Genomic DNA, 15,651 nt, shown 5'->3' on the forward strand with positions numbered 1-15,651 from the left:
CCACTTGCCCCGGCGATCTTTTGTTCTCTAACCCTGGCGCTGGCGCCGCGCGCTCGTCTCGCGCTCGTCCCGCGCCTCTTCTTTTTCTGGCGCAGCGCTCCTTGGCGCGCGCCGTAACATCTTTCCACCGGGGGGAAATAAAGTGTCGGTGAGCTGCTACAGGCGCTCCACTTATGGGGCGGCATTTCGTGGGGAAGGCAATGAGGCAGCAGGCGACAACAGTGTAGTGGTGATGACCCGGTATCTAAGTCGGAGTGAACGATGGCGCCGTTGACATATCGCTTCATGTTTGACACATGCTCCGGGAAAATGTGGTGCACACCGCATGGTCGATGCTCGGGGAGGTCTTCGAGGCGGTATGTCACGGGGCCGAGCCGTTCAACGACACGGTAAGGGCCGCGGTATCGGGGCATGAGCTTCGTGGCACGGCCAGTCGCGGGGATGGTGCGGCGTACAAGAACCAAGTCACCGGACCGGAAGGAGGGAAGTGGTGGTGCTGCCGCACTGGCCACTTGCACACGCGCATGAGCCGTGAGAAGGTTGCGCTGAGCGTCGAGGCGGGCATAACGAGATTGTTGGGCGGAGTCAGTTGGTGATCTGATGGGGAAGGCCCAACTACGCGTCGAGAGGGATGGAGGGTGTTCTGCCATAGACGACTGAGAACGGCGTGACATGCGTTGTTTCTTGCCTCGCAGTGTTGAGTGCAAAAGCTGCCGCAGAAACAAAACGATTCCAGTTTCTGTGGGACGGAGCGACGTAGGAGGCGAGTATATCCGTGAGGGTGCGGTTAACACGCTCCACGAGGCCATTGCACTGGGGGTGACTGATGGGTGTAGTGGAATGCGCAATGCCGAAGGAACGGAGGGCTCTCTCAAATTCATGAGACAAAGCAGCTCCCACGGTCCGTGATGAGGGGGCACACCATGCCGAAGAACGAGATGCTGTTCCACAAACAAAATGGCATGAGCGGAAGAGGTGTCTGGAACGGGCAGTGCTTTGACCCACTTAGAAAAGTAGTCGATCGCAACCAGAATATACTTGTTTCCGGCGGGCCTCTTCGGGAATGGTCCCAAATGGTCCAGTCCAACCAGTTCGAAAGGTGAACTCGGCGGCGAAAAGCCTGCGGGGGTGGCTTGGTTATTCGTGTGGACGATTTCCGGTATTGGCACGTCTGGCAGGACGCAACGTGTTCCTTGACGTCTCTGTACACATTAGGCCACCAAAAGCGCTCCGACACTCGTGCGTAGGTCTTGCCGCGACCAAGGTGACCAGCTGTGGGAGCGTCGTGTAGGCCGCGCAAGACTTGCGACCGCAGTGTTGCTGGCATCACTGGAAACCACACGGGTGGTCGACCACGGAGCCGCCTCACATGACACAAGAGATTATCTTTAATTCGGTAGACCGGCGCAGTTTACGGAGACCAGCGCTGGCGGCGGTGCAACGGGATCTTGCGTTTGTGCAGTCCTGCCTTTCGGTTTAGCAATTCACCTGCCACTTTTCAACGGGTAATGGATATTGTGCTCGGAGACATAAAATTTAACTACGCTATGGCCTACATGGATTACGTAGTAGTTTTCTCAGAAAGCTTAGAAGAGCACCTCTTTCATCTAACGAATGTCCTCCAACGAATGCAGAATGCAGGCATCACCCCGGCAAGGTTCAGTTGGAGACAAGCACAATCAACCTTCTTGGTTTCATTGTAAAACAGGGCACAGTTCACCCGGATGAAGAGAAGCTTCAGGCCATTCTGCAGCTCCCACCACCAACCAACATAAAGAGCCTCCAGCGTTTTTTTGGCATGGTGGGATTCTACCGCCACTTCATCCCGAACTGCGCTGACCTGGCGCGACCCCTCAATCAGCTTCCTCCGGAAGGGTGCCCGCTGGTCATGGACAGAAGCCGAGCAGGGATCATTCTGCTTACTGTCTGCAGTCATCGCGGATACTACACGCCTGCGGCTTCCAGACCTTAACCAGCCATTCACAGTACAAACGAATGCAAGTGAGTACGGAATTGGTGTGGTATTGCTTCAAGAACATCAAGGAAAGCTTTGCCCATTGGCGTTTGCTAGTCATACACTGACGGGACCGGAAATGAACTATACTGTGACAGAGAAAGAGTGTCTCGCGATTGTGTTTGCACTCATGAAATTTGATATGTATTTGGAATTCACTATTCAGACCGACCAGCAAGCCCTATCGTGCTTGGTGCAACCTTCAAGGTTGCAAAATTCAGCTGGCCGTCTAGCCCGCTGATCACTCGCTCCCCAAAAGTATAATTACAAGGTAGAATACAGAAGAGGCACTTTCAACAAAGTGGCCGATGCCTTGCCCCGAGCTCCACTTCCTGGTGGGGGCGAGCGAGCACCCGCAGTTCATGCTGTGACAGCTCCTGCAGACACCTGGGGCACAGTGGCGTCCCTCCAACAGCTCCTCGACGCTCAGCTCTCAGACGACCAGTGCAACCAGATACGCCAAAGCCTGAACAGCGCCAACCCTGCAGGAAGCCGGGCGCCTAACGGAAGCTACGACAGCTACGTGGAAGCAGAACATGGCTTGATCCTGCGGTATATACCTGCTGCGGACACCGAGCGTGGTGAGTCCGCATTTCGTGTAGTCGTTCCTAAGGGCCTACGTAAGCATTTTCTAGAGTACTTCCACGATACACGCCTCGCCGGCCACAGCGATGGCAAGAATATATGACAAATTGTGTCGCGTCGCAACATGGCCCCGCATGAGATGGGATGTCCTGACATACGTCCGCACTTGTCATACCTGCCAGACCGCGAAGCCGAGGGGAGGGAAATCACCGGGCCTCATGCAACCTGTAGGGAGCCGATACCCATGGGAAATCGTAGCCAGTGACATAATGGGTCCCTATCCCAGATCAATGAAAGGGAATCGCTACTTGTTAGCAATCACTGATCATTCCTCGAAATGGGTAGAATTGTATCCCCTGAGTAGGCTAGACTCGAAGATAATTTGGGATAAGCTACTGGAAACATTCACTGGCTTTGATTTCCCAACTCAGCCTATTACTGATAATGCCACGTATTTCACTGGTAGGATATTCAGTGACACCTGCAAAGTTCTTGGCGTGCAGCAAAAAAAGACTACGCCCTACCACCCTCAAGCACACATTACAGAGCGAGTTAATCAAAATTTCAGGACTATGATGGTGGCATGTACGGAGCGGCTGTCACGAAATCGGCGCACATTTTCATCAAGCCGGTACGGCGCGAGGCCCGCGCGGCGAACGCGTGGAAAGCATGGAGAGAAAAGCCTCCTTCCCCGTGCGGGAGAGCGCGTAGCTTTGTACGCGTTGCCGTCATCCTCTTTTCCATTGCCCGGGGAGGACGGTGGTTCATCGGTCTGGAATACGCCAGAAAATTCCAGAATCTTCTATGGGACCTAGCCAATGACGACGCGCGGCTCGATGGGAGGAGAAGGGAGCGCTCTAACCAGCGAAGATAAGTGTGTGTGCGCGCTAGCTTTGGCGCGTGGTTACAGACAGACGCGGCGCGCCCTATTTAAAAAGACCGCGCCGCTTGTGTAGCCAGTCAGTCAGTCAGTGTTTGCGACGTGCTCGCCTGTGCTTCGGCTCGACTCCCGGTGATCACCCGCTGCTGGCAAGCCTACGGACCTGCAAGGGAGCGGCGCTCGTCTCGTATGGCGGCCACATCGTGACTCTTGAGGCGTCGGACTGCAACAGTGCCCGGTGAACAATTTGGTGTTTGTTTATGTAACTCTCTCGTGTTTGATCTGTTGTAAAGCCTCTGTGTTATTGAATCATTCTGTAGTTGCATGCTTAGCGTTTGTATTCTGTGAACTTCTCGTGTGTGTATATCAAGTGATCTTTTGTATTCCTTTGTATCGTCTCTTGCTGTACATAAATTGTGTTTTGTTTACTTCTGACTCCGATCCTTACTCTGGTTTGAAACGGCGACAGCTGGGCACCAAACGGCCACCCCCTTCTGTCACTACAAGGTAGTTCAATTCCGGCTGAGCCTGCCACGCAGGTCGAGGGCATCTCCTTTGCGACCGGAACCACTACCCCCACTCACTCTAAGGGTGTCTAGGAGTGTGCGCACCGTTAAGGGCGCATCGTTAATAATACCCCCTAATTATTAACGGGTGGCAGCGGCACAAGGACTGGGACGCTCGTATCCAGGAGATGGCCTTCGCCAAAAGAACCACGGTAAATCGGTAAACAGGTTTTATGCCAGCGGCCATTCTCCTTGGTCGTGAGCTCAGGTGCCCTGTTGAGCATGCTCTGGATGGCTCTGATTTACCGGGTCTTAGCCATTCTAAATTCGCGCATGATCTTTCCAGCCGCTTGGCCGAGACTGAAGGAGGCAAGGTAAAACTTGTACCTCGCCCGCCTGGAACACTATAAGGCGTACACCAAGGGAAGGCGACCCTTGGAGTTCACAGTCGGCGACAAGGTCCTTCGCCACACGCACCCACTAGGTGATGCAGCAAAAGGGTTTGCTGCTTCTCTCGCTCCATGATGGACTGGCCCTTAGACGATAACAAAGCGCTTGTCTCGGCTTTCTTACTTTACTCGCCATGAGCAGGTAGGTTGAGAAACCGGACCAGTCAACGTGGCAGATCTCCGAGCTTACCACAGCCGTCCATTAGCCACACAGAACCACTTGACCTACCAGGCACTACGGCTACCCACGCTCGGCGGATACCTCCAAGCATGTGCCCCACCAGCAGCAGTACCAGTTCCGTCCTTATCCCTCGTTATTTTTGCTTTACTCCTCGGGAGGTGTCCCGTCTTGAGAAGGGGAGAGTGTGGGGCCCCAAAGCCCCTTCTAGTGCTTCAAACCGCACGCACTTTTTTCTGTTTGTGTTCGTGTCCGCCCTAGCAGAGCGAGTACGCATGAGCGAGCTGACTGGAGCGGGGGCTGCATGTTATCGGCGCGAGACAGAGGGTGGATAAGCGCGTCGGAAGCATGGCATAGAGAAAGAGACTGGTAAAGAGCTGACAATCGGCGAAAACTGGCCCCAGGAAATGACGCGCGACCTGTTGCGCTGCCGCCGATTGATGGATGGCGGCACCAGCGCGGGCATGGGCGGACGCGCGCGCGACGGCACTCGCTGCATCGGTAGTCCGCCGGAGCAGACGACAGAAAGTTGTCGAAGGGAGCGGTTGTCTGCTCGTGCCTCGCCGCGCCTGTGCGGCACAGACCGCATATTTTTAACTCTCGTGGATTGCTACGCGGATCGACTGCGACTTTTTTTATTTTACACTTTTCTTTTGATCCGGAATAAACAGGTGTTTTTAAGAAAGACAGTTTTTCGCTCGTGGGGCTAGACTCGCGGGCCCGTATTCTAGAAGCCTTCACTGTATGTGAGTGATGCGGAGGGGAACAATAAATCACATATTACTTTCAGGCACTCAGCTTGAGAAATTAAGGAAAAATATTTTAAGCGTTTTTACAATGAACAAATCCCGTTTCAACCTATCCTGCTTTTGGGAGAAGATGCACTGGTAGAAACTTCTCATGTTTTCAAATTCTTAAAAGAGGCAAAGCTCCTAAGCAAACTAAAATTTCTCATCTACAAAATAAAAACGCCTTGCTCTTGACGCATGATAGCCTCAGTTGCTTATGCGCCAAAAAACCCAACACAACACGTTGAGTAAATACGAAAGAATTTACACAGTTACGGAGCAAGAATGCCTCGCCGTTGTTTTAGCTGTACAGCGCTTTTGCTCCTATTTGTACGGGAATGCTTTCACCGTCGTGACCGACCACCATTGCCTTCGCTGGCTCGTGAGTCTTCGAGACCCCTGTGGACGGCTCGCTCGATGGGCTTTACGCCTGCAAGAGTTTAATGGTGCATAAAAGCGGTCATAAACTACTGTTCCCAAGGAAGCGGGATAGAATACCGGCCTTGACGGCAGCTTTTCATTGGAGGCGAAAAGCAAGGCGCCCGTGTGCTGTGCGATGTCAGTGCACGTTAAATAACCCCATTTGGTCGAAAGTACCGGAGTCCACTACGGAGTCTCTCATAGCCTGAGTTTGGGAAGTTAAACCCCAAAATCCAACCAAATCAACAATAAGATTCTGATTGTCGTTAGCGTTTGCCGCTTCAAACGACTAATAACGAGGCAGACAACTTCGATGAATACTTGGCTCCAGTTTCACAAACCTTCCCCGATCTTCGAGTTTTCCAAACTGAGCAACACAAAGACCAAGCGTTGACCTCTTTGTTTGATTCCGCCAAAGATTCCATGAAGCACACTTTTTGCATTCGCGAAGGATTGCTTTACAAGAAGAATTTCGCCTCTATGTGAGAACGCATGCTTCTTGTCGTTCCGAAAAGCCTACGCATCAAAGCTTTAGAAATTATGCATGATGACGCCCCGTCTGGGCACTTGGGAGTGGCCTGAACACTCCACCGCACACAGCAGCGATTTTACTGGCCGAAGATGCGTTCAATTATCGAGCGATATGTAGCCAGCTGTGTGCAATTCCAGCGCTTTAAACTATCGACTTCAAGCCCACCGGGAAAACTACGGCCAGTCACACCTCCAACAGCCCCGTTTGAGCAAGTTGGCATTGAACTTCTTGGACCTTTCCCACGGAAACCGATGGATTCTTGTGTGCGTAGATTTAACCCTCTATTATGAGACCGCCGCGATACCACCCGCTACTGCGTCTGAAGTATCTCATTTCATACTTCGATTCGTCATTATTCGGCACGGTCCTCCTGCAGTCATTATTAGTGACCGTGGACGCTAATTCACAGTGGAAATTGTCGAAGAACTTCTTTGCCTCAGCGCCTGCAGTTTTCGCCCCTCCCCACCATATCATTCACAAACGAACGGTGTGCTTGAGCGCACTAATAGGACGCTCACCACCATGTTTACTATGTACGTCGCTGCCGATCATAAGGACTGGGATGGCGTTCTGCCATTCATTACTCTTGCATTCAACACAGCGTAACATGAAACAACGGGCTACAGTCCCTTCTACCTTCTCTATGCTCGCTCGCCTCCCTGTGGCCTCGACACCATACTGCCATTTTCATTCATGAAGAACCTTCTCTTCCTACCACACACTGCAGAGCTGAAAAGCTCGCCAGCTGGCCAGAGTTGGAATTTTATCTTCGCAAGAACGTTCTAAGAACTGCTACGACGCCTGTCACCAACAAGTTTCTTATGTTCCCGGCGACTATGTGTGGTTGTGGATGGCTCTCCATACACGCGGTCAGAAATTGCTTTCGCACTACACCGGACCGTTTGTCGTGTTAGAACGCATTAGCTACCTAAATTACGTTATAGCGCGCATAACTGCTATAGCATAGGGGTAGGCAACGAACGCGATGGTTAGATGGCATCCTCGAGGCACTGAAGATGACGTTATGTGATGTTAGGAAGATAGTGAGAGACCGGAAAGCATGGCGTGACATGGTCCATAGGGTCACGAAGAGTCGGACACGACTGAACTGAACTGGACGCATAACTGCAATGGTCGATGCCAATCTCAGGCAATGCATGTAGCCCACCTCAAGCGATTTCATTCCAGAGGTTCTACGTAACTCACCCGACGGGCTTCGTCTGCGAGGAAGGAAATGTCACGCGCCTTCTCAGAGCATCGACGGGAGATGAAGACGAACGGTCTGGTGAAGGAGGAAGAAGAGCAACGGCAGAAGGAAGTTTGTACGCGTCGCCACGGTCCTGTTTTGACAGATCCTTGTAAATGTACTAAGCACGCAACAATACGCCTATTGTTTTGATGTTAACTGCCGCTTAACTCCGCCGAGCTCTCAGTTGAGGTCATATGTTAATTATAACCAATTTCAGTCATGTTTGCTTTCCTCTCTTGAGTCAGTGGTAAATGGTAAGGAAGAGCTGCAATCACAACAATTATGCAGGCTATATTGTATCCTGTCATAAGAAGTGCAAATTTTTGGTGCGTGCATCAAAGGCAGTACATCTACAAGATGGTGGATTGCAGTTTTGTTCGCGTGAATATGGAAGAAAGGCTGCATGGAAGAGGCTCCTTACAGCCAGTGACCCGAAAATTCGCATGATTATATTTTTTGCAACTACATTTAAACGCCCAGTCGCACATGCGAAAGATCATTATGATACTAAGCATTTCAATTACCTATCACAATCTAATACCCGCTGTGCATTTTTCGGCTTTTTAAAATCACGAATGAGGATTCCTGCCTCAAAAAATTTACCCTCGTATGTTTGGACTCCTAAAGAAACTCTCAAAGCAGTAGAAATAATTGCTAAAGGTTTGCAAAAGCATTGTTTGTCAAGACTTCCCATATCCCCTTGGTTTGTAGGCCCAGTAGATACGGTTAAGAATGTCCCCAAAATTACAATTTCTGACCTTTATTCGATAGTGATATCACATTGCCAGCAGCTGCTGCTGGCCTTGGTGGAGTAACATAAAAAATGTTAGAGATCCTCTTGGAGGTGTCTCCAAATTCCTTGTTAGAGTTGGTAAATTACTCAATTATTCACTCATGATACCTGTTTATTGGACACTGGCCCAAGTAATTCCTTTAGATAAACATAATGGTGGCGGTTATACCTTGGACAATACCAGACCACTATCATTAACATCAAATTTGGTAAACTTAACTGAAAGGTTCGTACTCCAACGGGTTAATGTGGAACAAGAACATATTGTTACGTGGAAACTCGATGTATTCACAGTAAATTTTAGAGCACAGTTAGAACTGGCATAGCAGCGAGCAGCAACACGGAACCAGTCCCACTTCTTCGTCATCACCTTGTTCCTTCCGCAAGGCAGGAGGACACACTTCGTCGTCATCATCGCGTAGCATGACCCCCCGGCGGTGTAAGCGTCGTCCCGGCGCTAAACTGGTAAAGAAGGCTTGAATTTGTATGGCTTCAGGCGCGAAACATGGACAATGCCAGTAGTGGGGCGAGAGGAGGAGGACGCGGGCACAAGAGGGGCAAGTTCATACGTCACATCAGTGACTTGGCGCACCACCCGATAAGGGCTACTGTAAGGGGACAAAAATTTCTCCGAGAGACCAATGCGGCGGCGTGCAGGAGACCAGAAAAGAACCAAGGACCCAGGGTCATAGGTTACGTGGCGATGTCGCCTATCGTAGGCAGACTTCTGAGAAGCTTGAGAGGCGAGGAGCGGACTACGGGCTACTTGGCGCGCTTCAGTGGCTTGCGCAATGGCTGCACGTGCGTAGGTGAATGGGGCGGCCAGCAGGCGAAACCAACGTGTCCAAAGGTAAAGCGGGATGCCTTCCAAAGAACAGGAAGAGGGACGAATAACCCGTCGTGTCGTGCTTAGAAGGGTTGTAAGCAAAGGTCACATATGGCAGCGCGAGGTCCCAGTCCTGGTGATCAGGTGATACATACATTGATAACATAAGTGTGCGGTTGAAGCGCTCGGTTAGCCCGTTGGTTTGGGGATGGTACTCGGTCGCGAGCTTATGCTTCGTAGAACATGAACACAGGATGTCTTCAACAACTTGGGACAAAAGTAGATAACCGCGGTCGGTGATTAAGTGACGAGGAGCGCCGTGATGGAGAATGACGCTGTGTAGAAGAAAGTCAGCGACATCCGTAGCGCAGCTCGTGGGTAAAGCTCGGGTGATGGAATAACGTGTGGCATAATCGGTTGCCACTGCGATCCAGTTGTGGCCCGACCGTGACGTCAGGAAGGGGCCAAGAAGGTCAAGCCCAACACGATAAAATGGTTTCAAGGGCACGTCAATAGGTTGGAGAAGGCCAGCTGGTGGCCGCGATGGTTTTTTTCCTCCGCTGACACGTGTCGCAGGCTGCGATGTAGTGCCGGATGCTGCGGTATAGTCCCGGCCAAAAAAAAACGACGCCGTACCTGGTCGTAGGTGCGAGACACACCGAGATGGCAGCTGTGATCAGGCCGTGAAGTTCTTGAATAAAAGAGCAGCGGAGCTTTTTGGGAATCACCAACAGGAGAGGAGAACCGTCATTATGAAAGTTACGGCGGTAGAGGATACCATCCTGTACGACAAAAAGCTGGAGAGAAGAATCTGTTCTTCCAGATGCCAGGCCTTCAATGATGGCTCTTAAAGATGGGTCGTTGCGCTGCTCGCCTGCAATGTTGGCGAGATTGGAAAGGGCGAATACACAGGGAATCTCCTCTGCGTCGCCGAGATCAGGGGGCTCTACTGGACAGCGAGACAAACAATCGGCATCTTGATGAAGGCACCCTGACTTGTAAACGACGTTGTAGGAGTATTCTTGAAGGCGCAAAGCCCACCGACCAAGACGGCCGGAGGGATCTCTCGGAGATGACAACCAACAAAGCGCGTGGTGGTCAGTGACAACTGAGAAAGAATGGCCGAATAAGTAAGGTCGGAATTTAGCGACAGCCCATACAAGGGTGAGGGTAATCGAAAAATTGCGTTCCGCGTTGGAGAGGAGGCGGCTAGCATATGCAGTGACGCGGTCATTGCCATGTTGGCGTTGAGCCAGCACTGCACCGATCCCATATCCGCAGGCGTCTGTTCGAACTTTAGTGTAAGCTGCTGGATCGAAATGAGCCAAGACGGGGGCAGATGTCAGTAAGCTTATAAGCGTTGAAAACCCACCTTGCTGGTCAGGGCCCCACGTGAAAGCGGTGTCTTTCTTAAGTAGGTCGGTGAGAGGACGAGCGGTACGGGCAAAATCTTTGACAAAACGGCGGAAGTAAGAGCAGAGGCCGACAAAGCTGCGCACATCCTTCGAAGACTGGGTACGCGGAAAGTCTTTGACGGCTTGAATTTTAGCCAGGGGCCGAATTACGGACTCCGCTCACAAGTTTGTGAGCGTGACGTCAAAATTACGAAGCTGTGACGCAGCCTTGAGACGTCAATCGTGACGAGTATGCGAAATCGTCCAATTACCAGCGACTTTTAGCGTGGCTCCGCCCTAGTAGTCCCGAATCCTCGGCAAACGTTGATGCCACAGTGTGGCACAAAACTGAGCAGGGACCGTCTCCTAACTTTTTCTAACACGACGCAAATAATACGCAATAAATAAAACAAACAAAGGTTTATTTTGGCAAGATACTATTTTTAGTATTGATTAACATTGAGCTCAAGTTGAAGCGTTCTTAGTTGTGTAGTTATACTTGCTATTAGGTAACTTTTGTTGCCGCGAGGGTGCGCCGGCGGCGTCATGGCGTGCACATGGCGGCCTGCAAGCAAACAGCTGATTCCCCGAGAAGGTGCTGCTTTTTTTAGTGTCGTCGGTAATCGAAGTACCGTGCAAGTGCCGTGAGCATGCTGAAAATCTAATAGAATGCAGTCGAAGTCCAGGGCCTGCAGCGATAAAATTTCATGGAGCGCTTGACACGGAAATGGACAAAGACAACTTGCGAAGGTGTTTTCGGTCGGCGCCTACTAGTATCGATGAGAAAAGTGCTTAAAGTGCAACATGCAGGCTCCGTGGTTCTATTTGTTTCTCTTTAGGAAATGCAAGACGACTGTGAAGCATGTAGTGTAGGCCAAAATGAAGCTCTGTCCTTGCATTATCATCTGTTTGTATGTAGCTGGATAGTTTAGGAAAGAACATGATCATGGGAATGCTTCCACCCCTGCCGTGACTGAACCCGAAGCCTTCATTCACTGCAGTGCCACCGTGACAGGGCTTTCGATGTAGCTTTCGTTGTAGTGTGCTCTGTATTTTTTTTTCTTTGTTCTCATGAGTGAGTTGCTTTGTTTTTGAGCGATACCTTCTGCCCACACACCATTTGCTTGATGCATATGTGATGTTTTTCTGCGTACGTTAAAATCACTGTGAGCACTAAAACTCGCAATATTATGCATTCAATTTGTCAGCTTTACACTGTTTAGCATTAAGCAAACGCTTTCTATGCGTCCTAACAGTATATGCAGGCCTGTAGTCCTGGAAGGTTCACTAATGGAGACTACCTTATGCAAACATTGTACATAGCACTACTTGTGTCATGTTTCTGCACAGTTAAGAGCCATACTTTGTTTCCTGCTTCTGAAATGTGCCAAACCTATGACAACTACTATGCAAGCCTGTAATCATTAAGCAACTATTATTTTGTGTCATGCCTCTGAGTCGCAGTTTTATGCACAATACTTTCATTTCTTGTTTCTGAAGTGTGTCAGACCTGCGATGAGTACAGTGCCAGCTTACAGGCTCTAAAAAATTATTCGTGTATGTCTTCTCTGTGTAGCACAATCGTGCAGCACGTGCAAATAACTGCCTGTGCTATTGCAGGCAGTTGGTTTCGCTGCTGCATATTCAAGCGTGTGAAACGCTGCAGGAAAATAAAGGGGCATGGTTGATACACGTGCTTCTAAAAAACTTCTGTGAGACTTTCCCATTCCGATAGGCATCACAATTGCTGCCTCGTTGTGAAACACTTTAGTTATGTACTCAAACACAGGCACGCACACAAACACCAACATGCACGGTTGCAAGCAACAGTGAATGGGGGGGGGGGGGGTACGAAGACAAATTTGACTTGACAGATGAGGTTCGAGAAGATTCATCATTATCACAAAGGTTTCTGGCACAGACATGAAACGAGAAGGCGCTGCACTTGGCTGCCTGCGATGAGTTGGTCAGCTACGTGTGGTATATCATAGCCGATTGTTGTGCTGGCATTGACGCCGCAGCTGTTGCCGCACCATGGGCAGCTGTGCCAGCCAGCTCTGGTGGCAGGTTCTGTGGAACAGGCTAACATGATTCTGTATGGCTTTTCCCTGGAGGTATGCATGGCAATAGTGATCCCACTTCCAAGTAGCCGGTACACAGATGTGACCCTTTCTTGTCCAAGCCAGCAGCACCCTCCTCGTCTGCAGGCAGGAAGACATCCAAAGAAGTTATGCAACACGGCACATGTTACACGCTCTGGCTGGTAGAGGAGCGTCTAGTATTTTTGCAAGCACTGGAAGCGGCTCTTCAGCACGCCTACGCAGTTATCCACCATTAACCTTGTGGAGGTGTATGCCTTGTTCTATAGCAGTTATGGAGAGTCCGGACCGGGATGCCATGACACTGGCAGCCATGTCTCCAACAGGTGCCCCTTTCACCAGCATAACCGAAAATGGCACGCTGTGAAGCACATTCTTCGTCGTTGTCGACCTCAACAGCCTCATAAACTTTAACAGCCTTGCTGACACAATGGAAGAATCGCATCAAGTAGCTCATTGCCAGGTCTTGCTGACGATGACATTCACGGGAGTGCAGACAATGAATGATTGAAAGTTTCAGCAACACTGCTGTAAGGACAGCCTTGCACTTCATATCGGTATAAATGGTGCCCCATTCCTACTCAATACAGGCGTCAAACACACGCATTCCCATATTCGTTTCTTACGTAGGCATTTCAAAAATGTACGACGTGTCTTACGTTTCAGCTTTTATAAAAGCCCAAGAACGGCAATACATGTGAGGCATGTGGAGCCTACCGTAACTTATCTTGCAAAGAGCAGCACGGCTCACTGTCGTGAATTCGACGCCTCGCAGAAGGCCTTCCTCGGCCTTTGTCATGCCTGTGTGCAGCCGAGAAGGCCGCCAGAAGAAAGCATCATGCCAAGATACCACGTAGGGAGGTTCATGGCCCAAATCATGTCGGCATCTCATATCTGAAAACAGGGACATCACAAGGCTACTCGTAGACGCCCGATGGGCCGTCGACAAACCCGACGACGCCCGGTATGCTGCCGTGACGAAGGAAGCCTTTCTTCGCCGCCGCCTTGCTGCATGCCGCAAATGCTTTCGAAGTGTCGGCTGCGCGAGGCCGATGTTCGCCTCGTTGCCAGTAGCGGTTTGGAAGCCACTAGGAGCTCGGAAAAAGCGCAGTGCACACATTATCTGCCGCCACACAGACAGCGCACTCGGCCGCACACACCTATCTCAGTTCGTCGCGTCGCACAGTCACTGTCCTATATCCTTCTCGAGTAGCAACATGCGTCGAAACATCTCGCCCGGCACGTCAAACAGTCTTCGTACACCGTCCTTTGCCGATGATCGCGTCGGGGCGCCGCCGCTACCGCCTCACGAGAACGCCGGCCGCCGCATAGACCGCCGCCATTTTTCCTTTGTGAGCGCGCTCACAAACGAGTTGTGAGCGGCTCGCGTCGCTCACATCCCCTGCTCACAATTGGCCCGTAGTCGACGTCACCCAAGTGTGTTCATGACGTAAACAGCAGACGTCGATGATGTAAAGGACGGCCACTCCCACCGTTTTGCCGCTGGCCAATAGGAAGATTGTGAGTGTGAGTGTGATTGTGAGTGTGAGCCGTCTGTAATACGGCCCCAGATCAGGTCGTTCTCCGGAGGCGTCAACCATGTGTCCAAGAATGGTGAGTTGGCTGCGACCAAACTGGCATTTTGATGAATTGAGCTGAAGGCCGGCTGTACGGAATACATTGAGCATACTGTTGAGTCGTTCAAGGTGCGAAGAAAAGGTCGGCGAGAAAACGACGACGTCGTCAAGGTAGCACAGGCAGGTTGTCCATTTAAATCCGCGAAGAAGGGAGTCCATCATTCGTTCAAAGGTCGCCGGTGCATTGCAGAGACCAAACGGCATGACTTTAAAGTGATACAAGCCATCTGGTGTGACAAAGGCTGTTTTTTCATGGTCCTGCTCGTCAACAGCGATCTGCCAATACCAGGACCGTAAATCGATGGAAGAAAAGTATTTAGCTTCACGGAGGCCATCTAGGGCATCAGCAGTTCTGGGAAGAGGGTACTCCTCTTTTTCAGTGATACTGTTGAGATGGCGATAATCGACGCAAAAGCGCCAGCTGCCGTCACTCGTTTTAACCAGAAGGACTGGGGACGCCCAATGGCTCGTCGAGGGTGTATCGGGCGTGCGCTGTCTGCCTTATCGTGTCAGCGCATTGTCTTATCAGTGCTACTGCAAACTGTACGCTTGGCACTGCTACGGGCCCGCCCCCCTCCATCGCCGATAAAAGGGCGTGCTAATAAACCCTTCTTGTTCTTCTTGTTCCTGCAACCATGTAGTTGCCTCTATCCTCAGTGCGACACACATCGCGATATATGGTGTCAGAAGTGGGATCCTGCGACAGCTATGGAACTTCTAAAGGCCCCGCCACCTTTGCAACCGACCGGCAACCTCGCTGAAAATTGGAAACGCTTCAAGCGAAAATTCGACCTGTTCCTGCAGGCGACCGCAACGAAGGAGCAACCTCGCAGCGATTCTGCAAAAGCAGAACTCCTGCGGAGCCGGCGATGAACGTGTCCAACACGTTCCAGTTCGAGGCAGCCGAAAGCAACTCTGGTTAGAAGATTTGAGACCTACTGTGCCGAGCAACGAAGTTCACGAACGTTATGTGTTTCGCTCCACGAAGCAGGCAGATGGAGAACCTTTTGAGAGGTTTGTCCGGGACCTCAAAAAGCAATGCTATTTCGGAGATCAGCGTGATTCGCTGATCGTGTTTGGCACGAATAACTCAAAGCTGCGCGGGAAAATGCTTCGAGAGAAGTCTTTAACGTGGCTGAAAGCTGAAGAATTCTGCAAGGTAGCAGGGTCTCTCGTACAACGAAACGAGGTCTGGAAAGCTGCGGACGACCTGGTCGATGCTATTTCAAGGCACGCGCCACCATCGCGAAGCAAAATTGATGATAACTGCAGGAAGCAGTAGCGTTGCAAAAAGTGCAACC

The sequence above is a fragment of the Amblyomma maculatum genome, chromosome 3, assembly GCF_055883805.1.
Source record: "Amblyomma maculatum isolate TAMU_Amacu chromosome 3, ASM5588380v1, whole genome shotgun sequence".
Lineage (NCBI taxonomy): Eukaryota > Metazoa > Arthropoda > Arachnida > Ixodida > Ixodidae > Amblyomma > Amblyomma maculatum.